Raw genomic sequence first — 20184 nt, 5'->3', positions numbered from 1 at the left:
GACATTGAATGCTCCAAATGCTTGCAAAAAGGTCACAAAAAAACAAACTGTAGCAATGATTGGAAATGCAAGACATGTGGTGAAAACGGACATATCTCAAAGAACTGCATTTCTGAATTTGATAAAAAATCAGAGTCGGAGGCACCAATAGAACAGTCTCCTGAACAAAATCAAAAAAAAAAAGAAAAAGAAAAAAGTATCCAAATCCCAGGAAACAACTCACGGTCCGCTGGACAAATATCTTGGAACAACCCCACAGCAAAAAACAGCAAAACGATCTGCAACAACACCAACCGACACTTTGCATGACCGAGATATTGGCTCAACAAAACCAAGGACATCTGAAAACTCCTAACAATTACAAATTAAAACACAACCATGAATAATTGTAAATATTGTATTATATTTTTTACTTGTTTGTCTATTTTTCTTTTTATGCAAAAAAAAAAATACAAAAAAAAATAAGTCAAAGTGTGATATAATTTTAGATTATATATACCTTGAAATTAGTAATAAAATAAATATTAATCATGTGAATGAAAATGTATATATATGTAATGAACTGTGTATAATATTGTTTATTATGGAAAAGAACGATTTTCAAATAACCCCATTCCTCAAACCAATGAATAAATGTTTCTGCTCTCAATATGCGATCCAACAAACAAGAGATGAGAACAAGTCAAGCTGTGATAAAACAATCACTAAAACAGCCTTCCCTGTTTATGAAAAATACATACAAAAATTGTATCGATAATCAAATTTATTAAGACGCTAATAATACAGAATCAAAATACAATAAACATATTAAATAAATATATTTTTGAACTGTTTATAGAAAATAGAATAGCTGTCAGAAATAAAAAATAAAATAGATCCAACAAATTTAAAGTTTATAAAGAAGCTATCCCTGATAGATATCATTTCATTAATCCACATATATCTGCATTCAATTTTTCTGTTTATCTCGCTAACTATCCGCAACAACTTCTCAATGATACATCCTTGCTTTATAACAAATTATCCGTCCATTTTAATCCTTATAATAGTAGAACATATTCATAGTCCTATTTTACATCATGTAAACAACATTTGGATATCACTTGTAATCCACACATTAGAAATATTTCAAATGCCCAATTTAATCCACAATATAAAAATCTTTTGTCAATCCATCGCAAGTCAAATACATGTATCACCATCTAACATGTTCCTCTGTAAAAAAATGCAAGTACTAATTCTGTATGTTCTGCAAATAATAACTACTCCAATTGTTTCAGTAAATACTGTAAACATGGTAAACGCCTACATCATGTACATAGTCCTACAATCTCATTATACTGTTAAAATAACAAACCTACAAATAAATAACAATGAAATTATTATACATGATACAAAAAAAAATATATCTGTTTTTTTTTTTTATTATATATTTATAGTCTCAAATTATGGCAAAAAAGCAATACTTAAATCTAATGTATGGGGACAATTAAATGAAAATATGTGTTTAAATACATGTATGAATGCTTATATATATTTGTGTTGTTATGTCTCATTTTCTACCATGAACATTGGGAAGTATGTGCACATATTTTGTTTACCAGTACTGTATATATTTAAATCACAAATAATCATGTACATGTACCAATGTTTTTATAGTATACTGTGTAACTTTAAAACCAAACATTTAATGAAAGTACTTTGTGAATATGATGTGAAACAAATATGTCTCCTTGTAAATGTAGTTTTGATATCAACTACACATATAAACTCTAAATTAAACAATGGGTGAAAATCTTCATATAATATCACTAAACTGTCAAGGTTTAGGCCAAAAAAACAAAAGAGAAAGATTACAACTATGGACAAAAAATCAAAAATGTAACATTCTTTTCATCCAAGAGTCACATTTTATAGAAAATATTGAACAAACAATAAATAAAGAGTTTGATGGCAAAATGTTTCATAGTTATGGTAACACACAATCAAGAGGTGTTTCAATCTTTGTCAAAAACAATTTAAAATGTAAAACAATAAACGAAATAAAAGATAATGAAGGTAGAATAATTTTGATAAACATAGAAATAAATGACAATATGTTTACTCTAATAAATGTTTATGCTCCAAATCTACACAAAAATAGAAACAAATTTTTCAAAAAGGTTCAAAATATAATTGAAAACAATCGTTTGGGTATCCTTATATTAGGAGGTGATATGAACGAAACTCTCTCAATTAATGATAGAAAAACTAATATCATCCCAAGAAACTACAAACCAGTAAATAGCTTAAAAAAACTAATAAAGAAAAATAATTTAACAGATATATGGAGAGAACTTAATCCAAATACTAGTCAATTCACATGGAGAAGGAAAAATGAAACAAACATAGCGAGCAGAAATGACTTCTTCTTGATTAGTCCTGATATAAGACCGCATGTTATAAAAGCAGATATTAGACCTGCAATGATCTCATACACTGATCACCAAGCCATTTCTTTACAAGTTAGACAAAATTCAGAAGAAAGAGGCAGGGGTTTCTTTAAAATTAACAATAGTATACTTAAAGAGCAAAAATATATTGACCTCATAAATGATTTAATCAAAAATTATAAAGTACAAATACTCACCAAAAATTTAAAAACACTCTGGGATATGTTTAAATCAGAGGTAAGAACCGCAACTCTTACTTACTGCAAACAAAGATCATCTGAAAATAAAAATGATATAAAAATTTTAGAAATAAAATTAAGAAAACTAAATGAGAAAACAAATGCAAGCCAAATTATAAAAAAAGCAATTAAAAACATTGAAAATGAACTTGAACACCTCTATTTAAATAAAGTTAAAGGTGCACAAATAAGATCTAGAGTACAATGGCTAGAAGAAGGAGAGAAAAATACTAAATATTTCCTTGGCCTTGAAAAATCAAGACAAAAAAAAAGGGCCTTAACTATAGAAGAATGCACTAAAGCAATATTCAACATGAAATTAAATAAATCTCCAGGAATAGATGGGTTAAGCGTAGAATTTTATCGCACTTTTTGGAGTAATTTAAAAGAATTTACAGTTGAAGTTTTTAATAAATGCTATGATGACGGAGAACTAACCACTATACAAAAGATAGGTATCATCTCTTTAATTTACAAAAAAAAAGACCCTTTGTCACTGGATAATTATAGACCAATTACGCTATTAAATGTAGACACTAAACTCATTGCATATGCAATAGCCCAGCGCTTAAAACTAATACTGCTGAAAATAATTCATGGAGATCAAAATGGGTATATCAAAAATAGATATATTGGTTTTAATATACGCCAAATCCAAGACATTATAGACTATGCTGAAACTTTTAACATAGATGGTGCATTACTCTTTATTGATTTTTCAAAAGCTTTTGATTCGCTAGAATGGGACTTTATGTATGAAGCCCTTATAAAATTTGGTCTATCAAACTCTTTTATTAAATGGGTTAAAACATTATATAAGAATATTAAAGGCTGCATGCTAAATAATGGGTGGATTTCAGAAACTTACAATGTATCTCGCGGGATACGTCAAGGCTGTCCGTGCAGCTCTCTAATTTTCACAATAGCAGTAGAAATTCTTGCATGCAAAATAAGACAAGATACTGGTATTAAGGGATTTCAAATAAAATTAGATTCCAAAACACATAGTCTGAAAATCTCACAATTAGCCGATGACACAACTCTTTTTTTAAAATGCAAGCAAGAAATTAGCTATGCTCTAAATATTATTGAAATATTTGGAACGCTCTCAGGTCTTAAACTCAACCGATCAAAAACAGAAGGAATATGGCTAGGCAGACTTAAAAGCTGTAAAGATAAATATGAAAACATTAACTGGAATAAAGAACCTATTAAAAGCCTAGGTGTATACTTTGGACTTAATAAAAATGAATGTGACAAATTAAATACTGAAAAAATTCTAAGAAAGTCTCAAGATACAATCAATAGCTGGAACAGAAGAAATCTCACAATGATAGGTAGAATAACAGTAATTAAATCTCTCATCTTACCAAATTTAACTTTCTTGGCATCAGTAACAACCATTTCCAAAGAATTTTTAAATGAATTTAAAAAAATGATTTACAACTTCATCTGGGGTAATAAAAAAGAAAAAGTTAAAAGAATCACCCTATGTAAAGATTACTTGGAAGGAGGCCTTAAAATGATCAACATTGATGATTTTTTATCAGCTATACAATTATCCTGGGTCAAACGTTTAACATCAACACAATTTGCAAACTGGAAAGTCATCCCCCTTTTCTTTTTCAATAAATTTGGAGAAAACTTTTCTTTATTTAACATGAATCCAGGTAGCATAAAAGCAATCCCAAAACTCAGTAAAACAATCCCTCTTTTCTATTTAGAAATAGTCAAAAGTTGGTTTAAGATGAAAAATATCTCTGAAATAAAAACCAACAGTACAAATTTTATTAATATAAGACAACAATACATATGGGGCAATAAACATATAAAATTTCAAAACAAATGTTTAATATTCTCAAATTGGATAACCAATGGAATACTATTTATTAATGATATAATAGATGAAGCAGGAAATATATCACAAAAGGCAGTATTAGATAAATTGACCCTCAAATCCAACTGGATATCAGAACTATCTAGAATAAGAGCTGCAATACCAAAAAAATGGCAAATGATAATGAAATCAGATAACTCGCGCAATACTCAAGTTAAAACAGATAAAAGGCTATACTTAAAAACACAAAATAATACAAAATTGATCAGAATTGAAAACCTTCCATCAAAAGAAATTTATAAAAGTATTAGCTCATGTTATATACTGGAAAAAAAAACACCAATTGGCTTTCTAAAACGGAAAACACAATTAAAATTAGATTCATCAAGCCATTTGTACAAAATACTGAACTTTATATTCAATAGTTTACAAGTAAACAAACTAAAAATATTCAGATGGAAGTTACTTCATTATATACTTCCTTGTAAACAACTATTGTACACCTGGCATCTGAAAAATGATGACCAGTGCCATATTTGCAACCAATTAGAAAACTATGAACATTTTTTCATTTCATGCAAATACTTTAAAAACTTTTGGAAAAAGGTCAAAATACTGCTTGATAAAATAAAAATGGGAACACACATAATCACCTTCAAAAATCTAATACTAGGCTACAAAATATATGATAAAAATTATTATGACATTAATCTATTTCTCACTGTAATATTATTCTCTATTCATAAATCTACATATGCATCAGAGTATAAACAAAACAATGTTGATGTCTATAGAATATTTAAAACAGAATTTAAACAACATTATGAAAATATGAAACTTCTTGATAAAACCACAGGCGCTTGGGTCTATGATAAAGATTTTTTTTTTTTTTTTTTTTTTTTTTTTATTAAAATATTCAATTTTCTATATTTATAATACATATCTATTACTTCTGTGCATGTCTTACCAAGTTTCGAGTGATTTAAACGACCCAGAGAAAATACCCAATTTTACTATCCATACTAAGAAACAAAAAGGCAACTAACTCGACGCCATTTTTCTGCTATCTATAAATAAATAGATTGACCTACCTGGATTCCCCAACGATTTCTCTGGGAAAACGTGCATTCCTTGCCGTCAGATCGCACACATCGTTGATATTTATCAAATTGCTATTGTTCGTAACATTTTTAGTACATCTCCAGCATATAATAAAAAGATTTTAACTATTTTGACTAATTTCAAATTTACGGGCCCGGAAGTTGACTGTTTTTCCCGAACTTTTGTTAAAGGGAAGTAATATTTTCCCGGACTTTTTCGGAACATCTCTCCAAGTACGTATGAAAATAATAAAGTGATACGATGATTTCCGAACTTTTACAAAAAAAGCGCAACTTTCCAGGGTGCAAGGAAATTGACTAATATTTTCTTTCCACGAAAATGTTATTGACTTTGTTTTAATTAATATGAGGCAGGCATTACCTGTAAATGGGGACGAAGTCTGTATGAATTATTTTTTTGTAACTTAAATATTTGTTAAAAAAAAGAAACGGAAATACCGTAACGTTTCCGATTTTCGTTCTGTTATTAGGGATTTTTTGTTGTGACGTTATTTGAGTTATGACGTCATATGCAATGTAAACAAAGAAACGCTATCATCAGGTAACGTTTTTGATATTAAGGAATTATTTTTAAAAATGAAAATGGTATTGCGTTCCTTCCTATTTATACTAGACTGATAAATAAATATTTTACTCAAAGATTCATACAAACGAGACCGGAAAAAGGAAGTATATTGTAGATTTCTGCGCCGGTCCGGGATTTCAAAAAGGCGACAAAAAAAGATTTGAACGATTTTGAGTTCATTAGTACAATGAAAAATTCGGGAAATTTTCCCGTATTTTTTTTTTTTATTGAATTTTCTACTGTTATTGGGGACTACGTCCCCATATTACAAAACATGGGTCATGTTAACTGAAGTAAAAAAAAGGGGGGGGGGCAATATTTACAAATTTTGCAGTTCCCCTTTCTAACATAAAATCAAAACAGTATGATTTTTGAAAATTAAAAGATTATGACCGCTAACAATCAAATGAGGGGCTTGATATTGTTCGTTGTTCATCATATCTGTTTGTTTGGACTGGAAATTTCAAATTGACTATGTATGTAAAAACTTAAGTTCTCGTATCGCACTGCTATCTAGAATTAAGAAATTTTTGGATATAAGTAGTAGAAAGCTGTTTAATAATGCTTATATTCTGCCCATATTTGATTTTTGTTGCTCAATATGGGGAAATTGCTATGAGGATGGATATAACAAAATTCTTAAAATGCAGAAAAGAGCTGCAAGGATAATACTTGATGCACCAATACTAACACCTAGTATAAATTTATTTAAAGAGCTAAAGTGGTTGAATTTCAAATCTAGAATTTCCTATCATAAACTTATTCTTGTTCATAAAATTCTAAACGATAAAGCACCTGATTACTTTAAGGAACTCTGTTGTCCAATTGTTAACCTACATAGTAGAAATCTAAGGTCATCTGCAAATAATAATTTAGCTGTTGTACGACCGAACACAAATTCAATGAAGAAATCTTCTGCATATAGCTCATCTATACTTTGGAATAAACTACCAAATAATATAAAATGTTGTGAAAACCTGGACACTTTTAAACAAAAATGTGTTGATTTCTTGACTATAAATGATTTATAACAACTTACTCAAATATTCAAATGATTTGTATGTTATGTATATATATGAATTTATTTTTCTCTTGTTCTACAGACAGTTTATAGTTAGTATGAATAGTGCATTTACATAATATGTTAGAAACTGTAAGCTTTGTAATATTTGTACTGTTTGTTCTTTGTGAGGGCCTCAAGGTAGATTAGCGAAAGCTAATTGAGTCACCCTCTTTAAATAAAGTCATTACTTACTTACTTACTTACTTGTTAACATATAGTATTAGTTCGGAAGTCATCGTATCACTTTGTTATTTTCTTACGTACTTGGAGAGATGTTCCGAAAAAGTCCGGGAAAATATTACTTCCCTTTAACAAAAGTTCGGGAAAAACAGTCAACTTCCGGGCCCGTAAATTTGAAGTTAGTCAAAATGGTTAAAATCTTTTTATTATATGCTGGAGATGGACTAAAAATGTTAAGAACAATACCAATTTGATAAATATCAACGATGTGTGCGATCTGACGGCAAGGAAGGCACGTTTTCCCAGAGAAATCGTTGGGGAATCCAGGTAGGTCAATCTATTTATTTATAGATAGCAGAAAAATGGCGTCGAGTAAGTTGCCTTTTTGTTTCTTAGTATGGATAGTAAAATTGGGTATTTTCTCTGGGTCGTTTAAATCACTCGAAACTTGGTAAGACATGCACAGAAGTGATAGATATGTATTATAAATATAGAAAATTGAATATTTTAATAAAAAAAAAAAAAAAAAAAAAAAAATCTGTATCATAGACCCAAGCGCCTGTGAATAAAACAACAAGTAGATTTTTGAATGATGTTTATAAAAAAATATAATAACCATAATGTATTATTGCGCATGATCATTCTTCTGTATTACTATATATTTTATGTAGAAAAACTCAAATGTAAACAAATGTATTATTTTAAGATGTTTAAATGTGACGCATGGTCAATGTTTATCTGTAGGACATGATTTTTGCCCCCGTACTGTCTACTGTCTAATTACTGGAAAATATCTAATATTTTAGGAAAAAAAATCCTTCTTGATCAATTTATCATAAGTCAATGGGAATATAACAAAACTCACCTTTAGAAATACTCAATTTAGATCCTTTGTTCATGAAATCATTCCACGTGTTATCCTTCAATCATTCGATCATCTCAATTTTCACGAGATTATGCCGATCAAGGTTAAGGGTCAATGATTAAATTATAACCAACATCGGATAATGAATAGTACAACTTCCGTATTTACGTTACATTATGATGACCTCCACATAACTAAGAACTTAGACAAATTGTTAAAATCAATGTATTGGATTTATGATAACTAATCATAATTAATATATATATATATACATATAAATATAAATTTACTGTATAATCTCCCTGGTTAAACAGTAACTAATTCACAGGGATATCCGGCTGAATGCTGTGAGTCGAGTAATTTGTTAAACAGCAAAGAAATGTGCAATAAAAGATTTATCGTTTAAAAACAAAAAAAAAAGTAACTTATTTTAAAGTTTTCATAACAAGCGTTGATAAGAAAATCTATAGGCTCCTATGAATTGCTCATCTTGCAAAATATTGATGCACTCATTTTAACAAATGGTCAAGTAAAAAAAGTACATGATCACATATAAAAATTGAGACTTTTTGTTTTTCTCTCTTTTTTTCTGCTACTAAATTATTTTTTAAGCTTATTGTATAAGGCCACCATTGAAAAATTAACAAATTCATATACTTTGAAATTGCAGATTTGATGTGTTACACTCTGGTGATGTAGAAAAATTGATTAAAAAGCGACAGTCATTGACAGATCCTATCCTATATTATGCATATGCAGAGGAAATATACAGCATTATAATGAGAGCACATTTGAACACTGGACATGGTGGAAGAGATAAAATGTAAAAAGAGGTCAACAAGAAGTAAGCGAATGTGACAAGGCATGCTCCGAATTTGTTTAAAGAAATGTGCGAAGAATGTCAACTAAAAAAAAAGGAAAAACGTTATGAACGTCGTTATGGGGAACACATTAGTATTATGACGTAACGTCATTGTTCGTAAAATATAAGTAGTATGACGCAACGTTATTGTTCATGTAACTACTAAGCATTAAGCTTGGCGTCAAACACTTTTATAAATTTTCTTTCTAGTTCTTTACGGTATTCTTCTGTTGGTTCTGTACATTTGAAGAACGGGAAAAATTTGAATTTTCCTCCCGCACAAATATCTAAATGTTCGCTCAACGGAATTTGTCTGTACTCGGGTTGCCGTATTTGCTGTTTATGGATCCTGACCCGTTCACACACACTATTTCCTGTTTGACCGATGTAGTTTTCTTTACAGTTGACACATGTTATACAATAGATTACATTTTCTGATTTGCAAGTCATATTTGCGTTTACTGTAAATTTCTTACCGTTTTTGAAATTTTATAAAATTTATAAAAGTGTTTGACGCCAAGCTTAATGCTTAGTAGTTACATGAACAATAACGTTGCGTCATACTACTTATATTTTACGAACAATGACGTTACGTCATAATACTAATGTGTTCCCCATAACGACGTTCATAGTCTTGAAAAGTCCCAAGATGGATGAAAGCGCTAGACAATGCTGCTTTTAAAACTCTTTTTGTGTATTTAATTTTTAATATATAATTCTGTACACCGCTTGAAAAGAAACTTTTTTTGTATATATATATATATATATATATATATATATATATAAAACGTCTGAATAGTAGTCAGTAGACTGATAATTGATTCATTCAACATCACAATCATATATACCGATGAAGGATATCTGTTATCCGAAATATTTATAAATAATTACATTTATAGTTACCTTTTTTGTATTTGGAGTTGTTGTGTACACTTTTTTAGGCGTTTATATATATATATATAAAATGACTGAATAAATAGTCAACGATTAATCTTACAGGGCGATGGATCATGTAATATGATTCTGTACACTACAAAATATAATATATATCAAGTCAAAAAGGGTACAACATCACCATTAAATAACTATAAAATGAACAAATATTAGATATTTCGGATAACAGATATCCTTCTTCGGTAATAGCACGATGTCAAATGAATCATGCCAATATATTCAAATTGAGACACTATCAAAATCTTGAAAGTTCATACAATTTAAGCGGACATCACAGACGCTGGAACAATTTAAAAATTTCCAAACACGGCGCAAAGATTACAAAGATATGCCAAAGAAAAATAGTTATTTGCGATATGAACTGGCACAACTCTTAATTTCCAAAGGTTGTGACAGTTGAGATGTTACATGTATAACTGCATGGAGAGCAGTCACAAAATAAAAAAAATATAAAAAATGCCCTAACCGATCCAAGTTGGTATAATATTTCAAATTTGACAATGGTAGGGCAATTGCAACAGAAACTACATAGTAAAGCCTCCCAAACGAATAGCAGTTTAATAATGCTTAGAAAAATAACTTTTATTTAATAAGGTAAAATAATTGAACGTGGCTACGTACTTATACATCCATCCCCAATAAATGGAGCCCTGTAATTTAAACTGGTATTTAAAAAAATCTTCAAACTGTTAAGCCAGAACGACAGCCGGAGTTACTGGAAACAAGTGATGACAGGAAAATGAGTGACTCATTCTATGTTTTTTTTTCATTTATGCCCTCTGGGGAAACTGTCCTTAACAAAATATTTCTCGAGCGACTTGTTGTATACCTCCTTCAGTGTCGATGCGGCATACAGTATGTTGGCGAGATAGAGCAGTCATTCAACAAACGCATGAATGGTCATCGAAGTGACTACACTTGCAAGCCCGACCTACCCGTAAGTCGTCATTTGAGATCACCTGGGCACGCTCAAGCTCACAAACCTTACCATCACAATCATAGACCACAACGAGGGTTGGTCGAAGGTCGACAGAGTCGCTCGGGAAAGATTTTGGATAAGAAAGTTAAGGACAGTTTCCCCAGAGGGCATTAATAAAAAAAAACATAGAATGAGTCACTCATTTTCCTGTCATCACTTGTTTCCAGTAACTCCTGCTTACTGATCCATCGACCTGTAAGATTAATCGTTGACTATTTATTACGTCATTTTATATATATATATATATATATATATATATATATATATATATGTTGATGGCGATCCGATGGATACATCTGTTGTAGAGTTGTCACTGACTCAGACGTACTTATAAATATAATTATTTTCTGTGACTGTATCTTACATTAATTTGTAGGATCCTTTACTATAGATAATTGAGCTGATCTGTAACAATAACATCTCCATGCCTTATATATCATGTACTGTAGTACACCGCTAGATTAAAACTGACGAGGAAATGTAACACACGGCCACTGAAAGCTTTATTTTTGTAGAGCCCAGGTGGTCGTGTGGTCTAGCGGGACGGATTCAGTGGAGCGATTTGGTGTCACGATATCACAGTAGCATGGGTTCGAATCCCGGCGAGGGAAGAACAAAAATTTGCGAAAGCAAATTTACAGATCTAACATTGTTGGGTTGATGTATAGACGAGTTGTTTATACATAATGTACACAGTCATGAATCACCATCATTGATGGCGATCCGATGGATAAATCTGTTGTAGAGTTGTCACTGACTCAGACGTACTTATAAATATAATTATTTTCTGTGACTGTATCTTACACTAATTTGTAGGATCCTTTACTATAGATAATTGAGCTGATCTTTAACAATAACATCTCCATGCCTTATATATCATGTACTGTAGTACGCCGCTATATTAAAACTGACGAGGAAAGGTAACACACGGCAACTGAAAGCTTTATTTTTGTAGAGCCCAGGTGGTCGTGTGGTCTAGCGGGACGGCTGCAGTGCAGGCGATTTGGTGTCACGATATCACAGTAGCATGGGTTCGAATCCCGGCGAGGGAAGAACAAAAATTTGCGAAAGCAAATTTACAGATCTAACATTGTTGGGTTGATGTTTAGACGAGTTGTATATACATAATGTACACAGCCATGTATCACCATCATTGATGGCGATCCGATGGATAAATCTGTTGTAGAGTTGTCATTGACTCAGACGTACTTATAAATATATTTTTTTTCTGTGACTGTATCTTACATTAATTTGTAGGATCCTTTACTATAGATAATTGAGCTGATCTGTAACAATAACATCTCCATGCCTTATATATCATGTACTGTAGTACGCCGCTAGATTAAAACTGACGAGGAAAGGTAACACACGGCCACTGAAAGCTTTATTTTTGTAGAGCCTAGGTGGTCGTGTGGTCTAGCGGGACGGCTGCAGTGCAGGCGATTTGGTGTCACGATATTACAGTAGCATGGGTTCGAATTCCGCCGAGGGAAGAACAAGAAATTGCGAAATCAAATATACTAAAATTTATGATAAAAGAGATGATTTTTCATTTCCTATCGTTAATTATCCATTTTTAGATGGTAACCAGTTGTTGGCATGACACGGGTTATGTTCTTCTCATATATGTTATGATGGTATGATACTTAACCCCTAACGGGAAGGATTGTGCCTGATGTTCATATGATGAAATCATAATCTTTCAGTCAGTTTAATTGAAGTCTGGAGCTGGCATGTCAGTTAACTGCTAGTAGTCTGTTGTTATTTATGTATTATTGTCATTTTGTTTATTATCTTGGGTTACATCTTCTGACATCAGACTCGGACTTCTCTTGAACTGAATTTTAATGTACGTTTTGTTATGCGTTTACTTTTCTACATTGGCTAGAGGTATAGGGGGAGGGTTGAGATCTCATAAACATGTTTAACCCCGCCGCATTTTTGCGCCTGTCCCAAGTCAGGAGCCTCTGGCCTTTGTTAGTCTTGTATTATTTTAATTTTAGTTTCTTGTGTACAATTTGGAAATTAGTATGGCGTTCATTATCACTGAACTAGTATATATTTGTTTAGGGGCCAGCTGAAGGACGCCTCCGGGTGCGGGAATTTCTCGCTACATTGAAGACCTGTTGGTGACCTTCTGCTGTTGTTTTTTTCTATGGTCGGGTTGTTGTCTCTTTGGCACATTCCCCATTTCCATTCTCAATTTTATTCTGAATATCAAAACTATGTTGTTTGAGCTTTTGTCTGTATGACAACTTTTTTTTTGTAAAGAGAGAAGATAAAACATCAACAACCTTGGGCATCTTGAAAGGGTTAGAAACCCGTGTGCTCTTCAGATAAACTCTTCAGCTTCGGTTCATCTGGTTTGCGCTTTACTGTAGAGACATTTAATTATTGTCAAAATGCGCATCTGGTGAAGTAAGATTGGTACCATTAATGATATTACCAATTTTCTGGCTTAGATATGTGAACTTACCAAAAATTTGTTTTTATAACGGAAGTGTTTTTGAGCTCTTGAAATAGTGAACTGAGCTTTGATGATGGTATGTAGAACATATAAGTTCGATATAGTGAATTTCCAACAGAACAAAGGAAAACAAACCAATTTACACGAGCCTTACAAACTATTGTATGAATACCTTTTACCATTATTTTCTTTTTGATGGTATTATTTTAAAAATGAACTATTTCAATTTAAGCTGGCAAACAACTTTGAAAAAGATACTATAAACGTAGTTTGAAACTTTAATGTAATTTTTTCTAAAAATAACTATATTGATTTTTATAATGTGTGAAAAACTTGTTATTTTTTGTAATAGTTATTGCAATCGAAAATATTGAAATATATTAAGAAGCAATGCCAGAGAGCACCAGGCAGGGGTATTCAACAAAAAGAAACCCACCTTAATTTAATAAAAAAAAAAAAAATTTCGAACTAAGTATAACATACTGACTGGGAAAATATTTTTTTTTATAATTTTTTTGTGAATTTGACTTAGTTCAAATCAATAGAAGGGCTCATAAGGCGAATTTTCGATAGAATGTATGGGAAAAAATCCTGTTTCTAGCAGTTTTCAATTATTAATCTCCAGCAGAAAACAACACTTATGCCTCAACTACCTTTTTGAAAGTCTAGAACTATGTTGGTATTAAAAAAACTGAAGTACAAATTTTTGTATCTCTTTTCATATTTCCATAAAATAAGGTAAAACATTGCAAAAATAGGAAAACTGGTTAAAAATAAGAAAAGTATGCTTTGGCACACCAAAATGGTATTACATGAACTACATTGCAACTACCTTATATATTGAATTTCTAAAGGTTTTTTAAGTGATAGATCATAATAGAGAAAAGAGTCCCTTCCACACTTTTTTCAGCTGGTTGCCATATCAACCATTACTATGTATACTGTTCAAAAACTAAACAGAAACTGCAGGAATCTGATCAACTCCAGGAGGATCTATACTGGGTACGTCGACACAGCAACGTCTTCCCATGTCAATTGTTAATATGTCTCATGTACATATACTGGGTACGTCAACACAGCAACGTCTGCCCATGTCAATTGTTAATATGTCTCATGTTCATAGACTGGGTACGTCGACACAGCAACGTCTTCCCATGTAAATGGTTAATATGTCTCATGTTCATAGAATGGGTACGTCGACACAGCAACGTCTTCCCATGTCAATGGTTAATATGTCTCATGTACATATACTGGGTACGTCGACTCAGCAATGTCTTCCCATGTCAATTGTTAATATGTCTCATGTACATACATTTCCAAAACCAACCTAAAGCCCTATCTTAATTTTCGATAACTTGTATATGTTATACATCATTGAAACATAAATATTTGACAACAATATTGCTATCCTGAGTTTTAGCAGCGAGGAACCCCTTTTATAGTTAATATAAAAAAGAAGATGTGGTTTGATTGCCAATGAGACAACTCTCCACAAGAGACCAAATGACACAGAAATTAATAACTATAGGTCACCGTACGGCCTTCAACTATAAGCAAAGCCAATACCGCTTAGTCAGCTATAAAAGGCCCCGAAATGACAAATGTAAAACAATTCAAACGAGAAAACTAACGGCCTTTATGTACAAAAAAATGAACGAAAAACAAAACAATTTGTTTATTTTCTTTTGTTTCATATTCGGACATCGGATTCGGACTTCTCTTTAAATGAGTTTTACTGTGCGTATTAGTACGTTTGTTTTTTTCTACATTGGCTAGTGGTATAGGGGGAGGGTTGAGATCTCATAAACATGTTTAACCCCGCCGCAATGTTGCGCCTGTCCCAAGTCAGGAGCCTCTTGCCATTGTTAGTCTTGTATGATTTTTAATTTTAGTATCCTGTGTATAATTCGGAGTTTAGTATGACGTCCATTATCACTGAACTAGTATACATATTTTTTTAGGAGCCAGCTGAAGGACGCATCAGGGTGCGGGAGTTTCTCGCTACATTGAAGACCCATTGGTGGCCTTCGGCTGTTGTCTGCTATATGGTCGGGTTTTTGTCGCTTTGACACATTTCCTTTCTCAATTTTATGTAACACATCAACAAGCGACAACCACTGAATTACAGGACCCATAGTTGATTCATTTACTTCAGATAAATAACTACTTTCAGCACATATTAACTACACGAAGCGTACATGATGGGGAGAAGACAATAGATGCCCTGAATGTCATTCGAATGTATTTAATATATACAAATTAAGGAGATGTTGTATGAGTGAAAACGAGAAAACTATACACGTGATGTGAATATAAGCAAGTGTGGTTTATAAGTTATAAGCTAGTTTACACCCACACAAAACTTAGTCAGGATCTCCAGGACAAAAGTATCAATAAGAACACACATCCATCGAATTGAGTGTAAAAACATCATAAACAGTCTGATAAACCGTAACTGTGTGCAATGCCAAAATATAAGTAAATAGGATGTAGGATTACGAGTACGCATGATTATAATTTTATATCCGTATATGTTTAGGTATATTTTCATTTTCCAAAATCAAAATCAATGGTAGAATCGATAGAACAATATTTAAAAGTTTTAATTTGGTGTACAATTGATAATTAATAAGGATGTTTATTCAATGGATCAATGAGTTTTACAACGAATCGTATCTAAACTACCAGGCGCTATAAAATACTCCATCTGTATGTGATATTATAAGAATTAGAAATACAGCTAAACATCACAAATAAATATGTGTATCTATCAAAACATTTTATAAAAGTTTTAGTTAAATTTAAGTAACGAAATGCATGACTCGATACATTTATAGTTATACATAAATTACATTTGCTGAAATTAAAAAGCGACTTCAGACAAGGATTTAAGACTGGTTAAAGACCGATTAAACTAAATAGCACCCCCAATTAAACACTAAGACTCATTATACTGCCGGTGTCGTAGTGTTAAATTAGTTCAATCAAACTTTACACTGAAAAACAATTGATCAATACACACTTAGTAAATAAAATCACTCATACATATTTGATTTTTAAAGTGTATTAAAAATGACTCAGTTGATTATTTTTTTTAAATGAATAAATATAGCATTTTCAAAAATTGTGACATCTCTTGTTTGTATAATCCAACAATTTTTCAATTTCGCACCTGTTTATTATTGTGAAAGGAATATTTTATATCTCTACTGCTTAAGAGAGACATAAGACACAGTGATAGTTTCATTGGCATTATTATTTTAAGAATGGGTGAATTTCCGTTAAGAACGTTTTTTCGTTTTGTCTCTTGTTGGTATTTCGACTGGAAATTTATTCTTTTATTATGGACATAGACATAATGAAAAATAAATTAATTAAAATAACTAACATATTACATAATTTAAATCAAGGCACATTATATTTCAATTATGATAAACTACATTTCCGATAAGATGCACAATGCCTTAATGTAGTACCTTTACCAAATGCATACTGTATATCAAGTAGGCTCTCAAATTGTTTACTTCAGAATTTGTTAAGAATATGATAAGTCTGTAAATCAGTTGAAATATGAAATCAAACACTTCTACTTTAAAATAAGTACCTAAATAGTTCAGTGTACCAAATCTTTATCAGATTCTTATTACGAGTGTTTGTAAGGGTATTATTGTTTACCCTTATTTTGTATTTGAATATAGCATATTCTATGATTGGTGTTCATCGTAGGATAAATACGTGCATTTCCAGTATGTAAAGTGTGATGTCAGACCTAGGTTGCATTTGGACAGGCATTTTATACTCAAATAAGGTATCCTATAAAAAGCTTTCATGTGATCACGTTAATTTAAAATAAAACATATCCGTGTCGATGATCTAATCTAATCTTTTGAATGCATATCTTTATATAAACAATTAAATTTTAAAGCATGCAACCGTGGCAGTGTACGCCGTATTTAAGCAACCAATTTAACGATTGAAACTACATATTCAAATTTATTTAAAGGCTATAGGAATTACTATCTAGTATCTTCCGAGGTAAGTCAACATTTGAAATGGTACGTCTAGTCTATCCCTTTCCAACTGATTTTTACAAATTGTAGTTATGTTGAACTGTTACACAACTGTCCTTGTTTAGGGGCGGGTTGAACATTCTTTCAACAGGAATGACTTATGAAGTTGTCGTTGTTCTTAATCTAAATCTCTTATTTAATTTTCACGTTTTACCTGTTTTGAATAGTGTCATGGCGCGGTCTTTTATAGTTTACAATATGATTTAAATTTTTCTCATTGTTAAAGGCCAAATAATGACATATAGTTCCTTGGATCTCCCTTTTGGTAATCATACTTCTTCACCTTATTTTAATATTCAAATAAAAATTTATAGTTTTTACGATTTATCGAAACAAGTGATGATCGGAAGTTCATAACATAATTTGTTCAAATATAAAAAAAAAAAACATCGTCTTTTTCTAACTTTTTAACATATAATCCTGTTTAGGGGTCTCACAGTAACGATACAATTTGTCCTTTTTGTGACATCGTCTTTGTACATTTGCCAATAAAATAAAGCCGACATCCTTGCTTTTTTTCTAAAATAATTTGAACAATACCTAATTTTACAGATCAAACTTAGTCTTGTAAAATGCATAACAGTGTTCCAATTTATTTAATTCCGACTGATGATAGTGCAAGATTTTTTTTTCTTGTTCTTGATAATGTTGCTCTCATCTGTTGGTTTATGCTTAAAAAGTGTACATTTTTCAATTTTTTCTATATGGCTAGTTGTCATTGACTTCTCGGACTTCTAGTTTAGTGATATTTTCTGTTTTAAAACGTAACTAGAAACAGTATAATTACTTTACGATTTGTACAATATTTTACTAGTTTTATCATGTGGAACAATTATTCATATACTGCAAAATTTAATAAAAGTGAGATTTAGTCAGTAAATCTTCAATTATTGTTTGACGGAAGACAGACATGTTTATTTTTCATATCCTTGTGTTAAATTTTCGAAGTAGCTGTAATCAAAGATAAAGTTAAGGTCTTCTCATCGAATGTTATACGGGAGTCATTATGATTAGTTTACCTTCAAAGCATATATAGATGTCATAGATCAACAGTAAGGTGTTCCTTTTGGCGTTTTTTTTTCTCTCTTTGAATGCATTTTAATATAAGATTTGGGATTTTGAAATGCCAAGTTAATTTTTCAGAAGATAACAAAAAACGCAACAAATTAATATCAGACTTAATATTTATACGAGTCAATGATAAACTGAAAACATGAGAAGATAAAACATTTCTTAAGCTTTACCTCGAATTTTTCTTATTTTCATTTCGATAATTTAAGGATATAATTGAAATGCCAAGTTAATTTTTCAGAAGATAACAAAAAACGCAACACATTAGTATCAGACTTAATATTTATACGAGTCAATGATAAACTGAAAACATGAGAAGATAAAACATTTCTTAAGCTTTACCTCGAATTTTTCTTATTTTCATTTCGATAATTTAAGGATATAATTTCATGTGATAATTATTCATTTGATGTTTAAGTTTAGAGTATATTATATTTAGTTTGTGTTTTTGCATCCTCATTTCGGGTATATGGGTCAATATCCCTAATGCGCCTCAAATTGAGGAATTCAAAAGTTGTGCGTAAAAAAATATATCTGTGTAGTGATATTGAACATGTTTCAATTTTAACAAGTGAATGAGCTTAACCATTTGTGCTGATTTGGGGAGTAAAGGAGCATGGTATACATGTGTTAAAACTGTGGAGTTATTTAATATATGCAAAGAACTAAATTTTCAAAGAACTTATTGTGTGAAAAAACGGATTTTTTTACATCGATGAGCCGCACAATGAAATAATTTAATAGTGTGCTAATTTACGGAATAATTAAGCTCACTTCGTACCCCGACAATTTAACCACATACTATGTGAAAATGTATCAGCTTCGAAATGAGCCATCATACATATCCTAGTTTACGAGCAGAGGATTTGAGGAAAAGGCTACCATTATTGCCTACCTGAAATGAATTGCGCATCTGTGCCCAATGTATAGGATTTTTTTAGAAGTTGTTAGACTGTGTTATGCATGATTGCATCTTGTACACCAGAGAAAATTGTGAAAATGAAGGTTAGTTGTCTTTTATAAATTGCTAGGTATCACAGCTGGCTCTAGATTAACATTATTTATAAAGATCAGCAATCATTTTTTAAGTATTACGGGCACGAAGCAACAACAATCTTTGTTTACATGAGACGCTAAAATCCACATGTCATTGACTTGAAAAAGGAATAAACTTCTTATTGAAACATTCAATATTGTTAAATTGTAAGTCAACATTAATTAGCAGCTGGTCACTAAAACATGCAAATAAACAGACAAACATATTTTAAGAAGAGCACCAATTGCTATATTTTAATGCACAGTAATTATAAATCACAAGATAGTTACTTTTCGTAGTGAAAAAAGGGGAGGGTTAAACCTTTTAAAAACAAAATGCTTCACCTATTCAGCTATTTAGCTACTACTGATTACTCCTAATAAAAAAGGTTAAAATGAAGGTTGTACAGCTACAACGGAGAAGAATCTCTCTTTTTTTTTGTG

At 31.1% G+C, this 20184-nt stretch overlaps 1 long non-coding RNA gene across 1 annotated transcript; it reads right to left on the bottom strand.

Annotated features, from left to right (window-relative positions):
- Window positions 1-745: 745 nt before the first annotated feature.
- LOC143052374 (uncharacterized) lies at window positions 746-8443 on the bottom strand. The gene is made up of 3 exons (XR_012971098.1): window positions 8303-8443; window positions 2630-2709; window positions 746-1357 (listed from the first exon to the last, which is right to left on the bottom strand). It is a non-coding gene; the product is annotated as an uncharacterized LOC143052374 (long non-coding RNA).
- Window positions 8444-20184: the final 11741 nt, after the last annotated feature.

This window comes from Mytilus galloprovincialis, chromosome 11 (assembly GCF_965363235.1).
Source record: "Mytilus galloprovincialis chromosome 11, xbMytGall1.hap1.1, whole genome shotgun sequence".
In the NCBI taxonomy this organism is placed as follows: domain Eukaryota; kingdom Metazoa; phylum Mollusca; class Bivalvia; order Mytilida; family Mytilidae; genus Mytilus; species Mytilus galloprovincialis.
The sequence above is the reverse complement of the archived record's forward strand: the minus strand, read 5'-3'. Positions and strand labels throughout refer to the sequence as shown.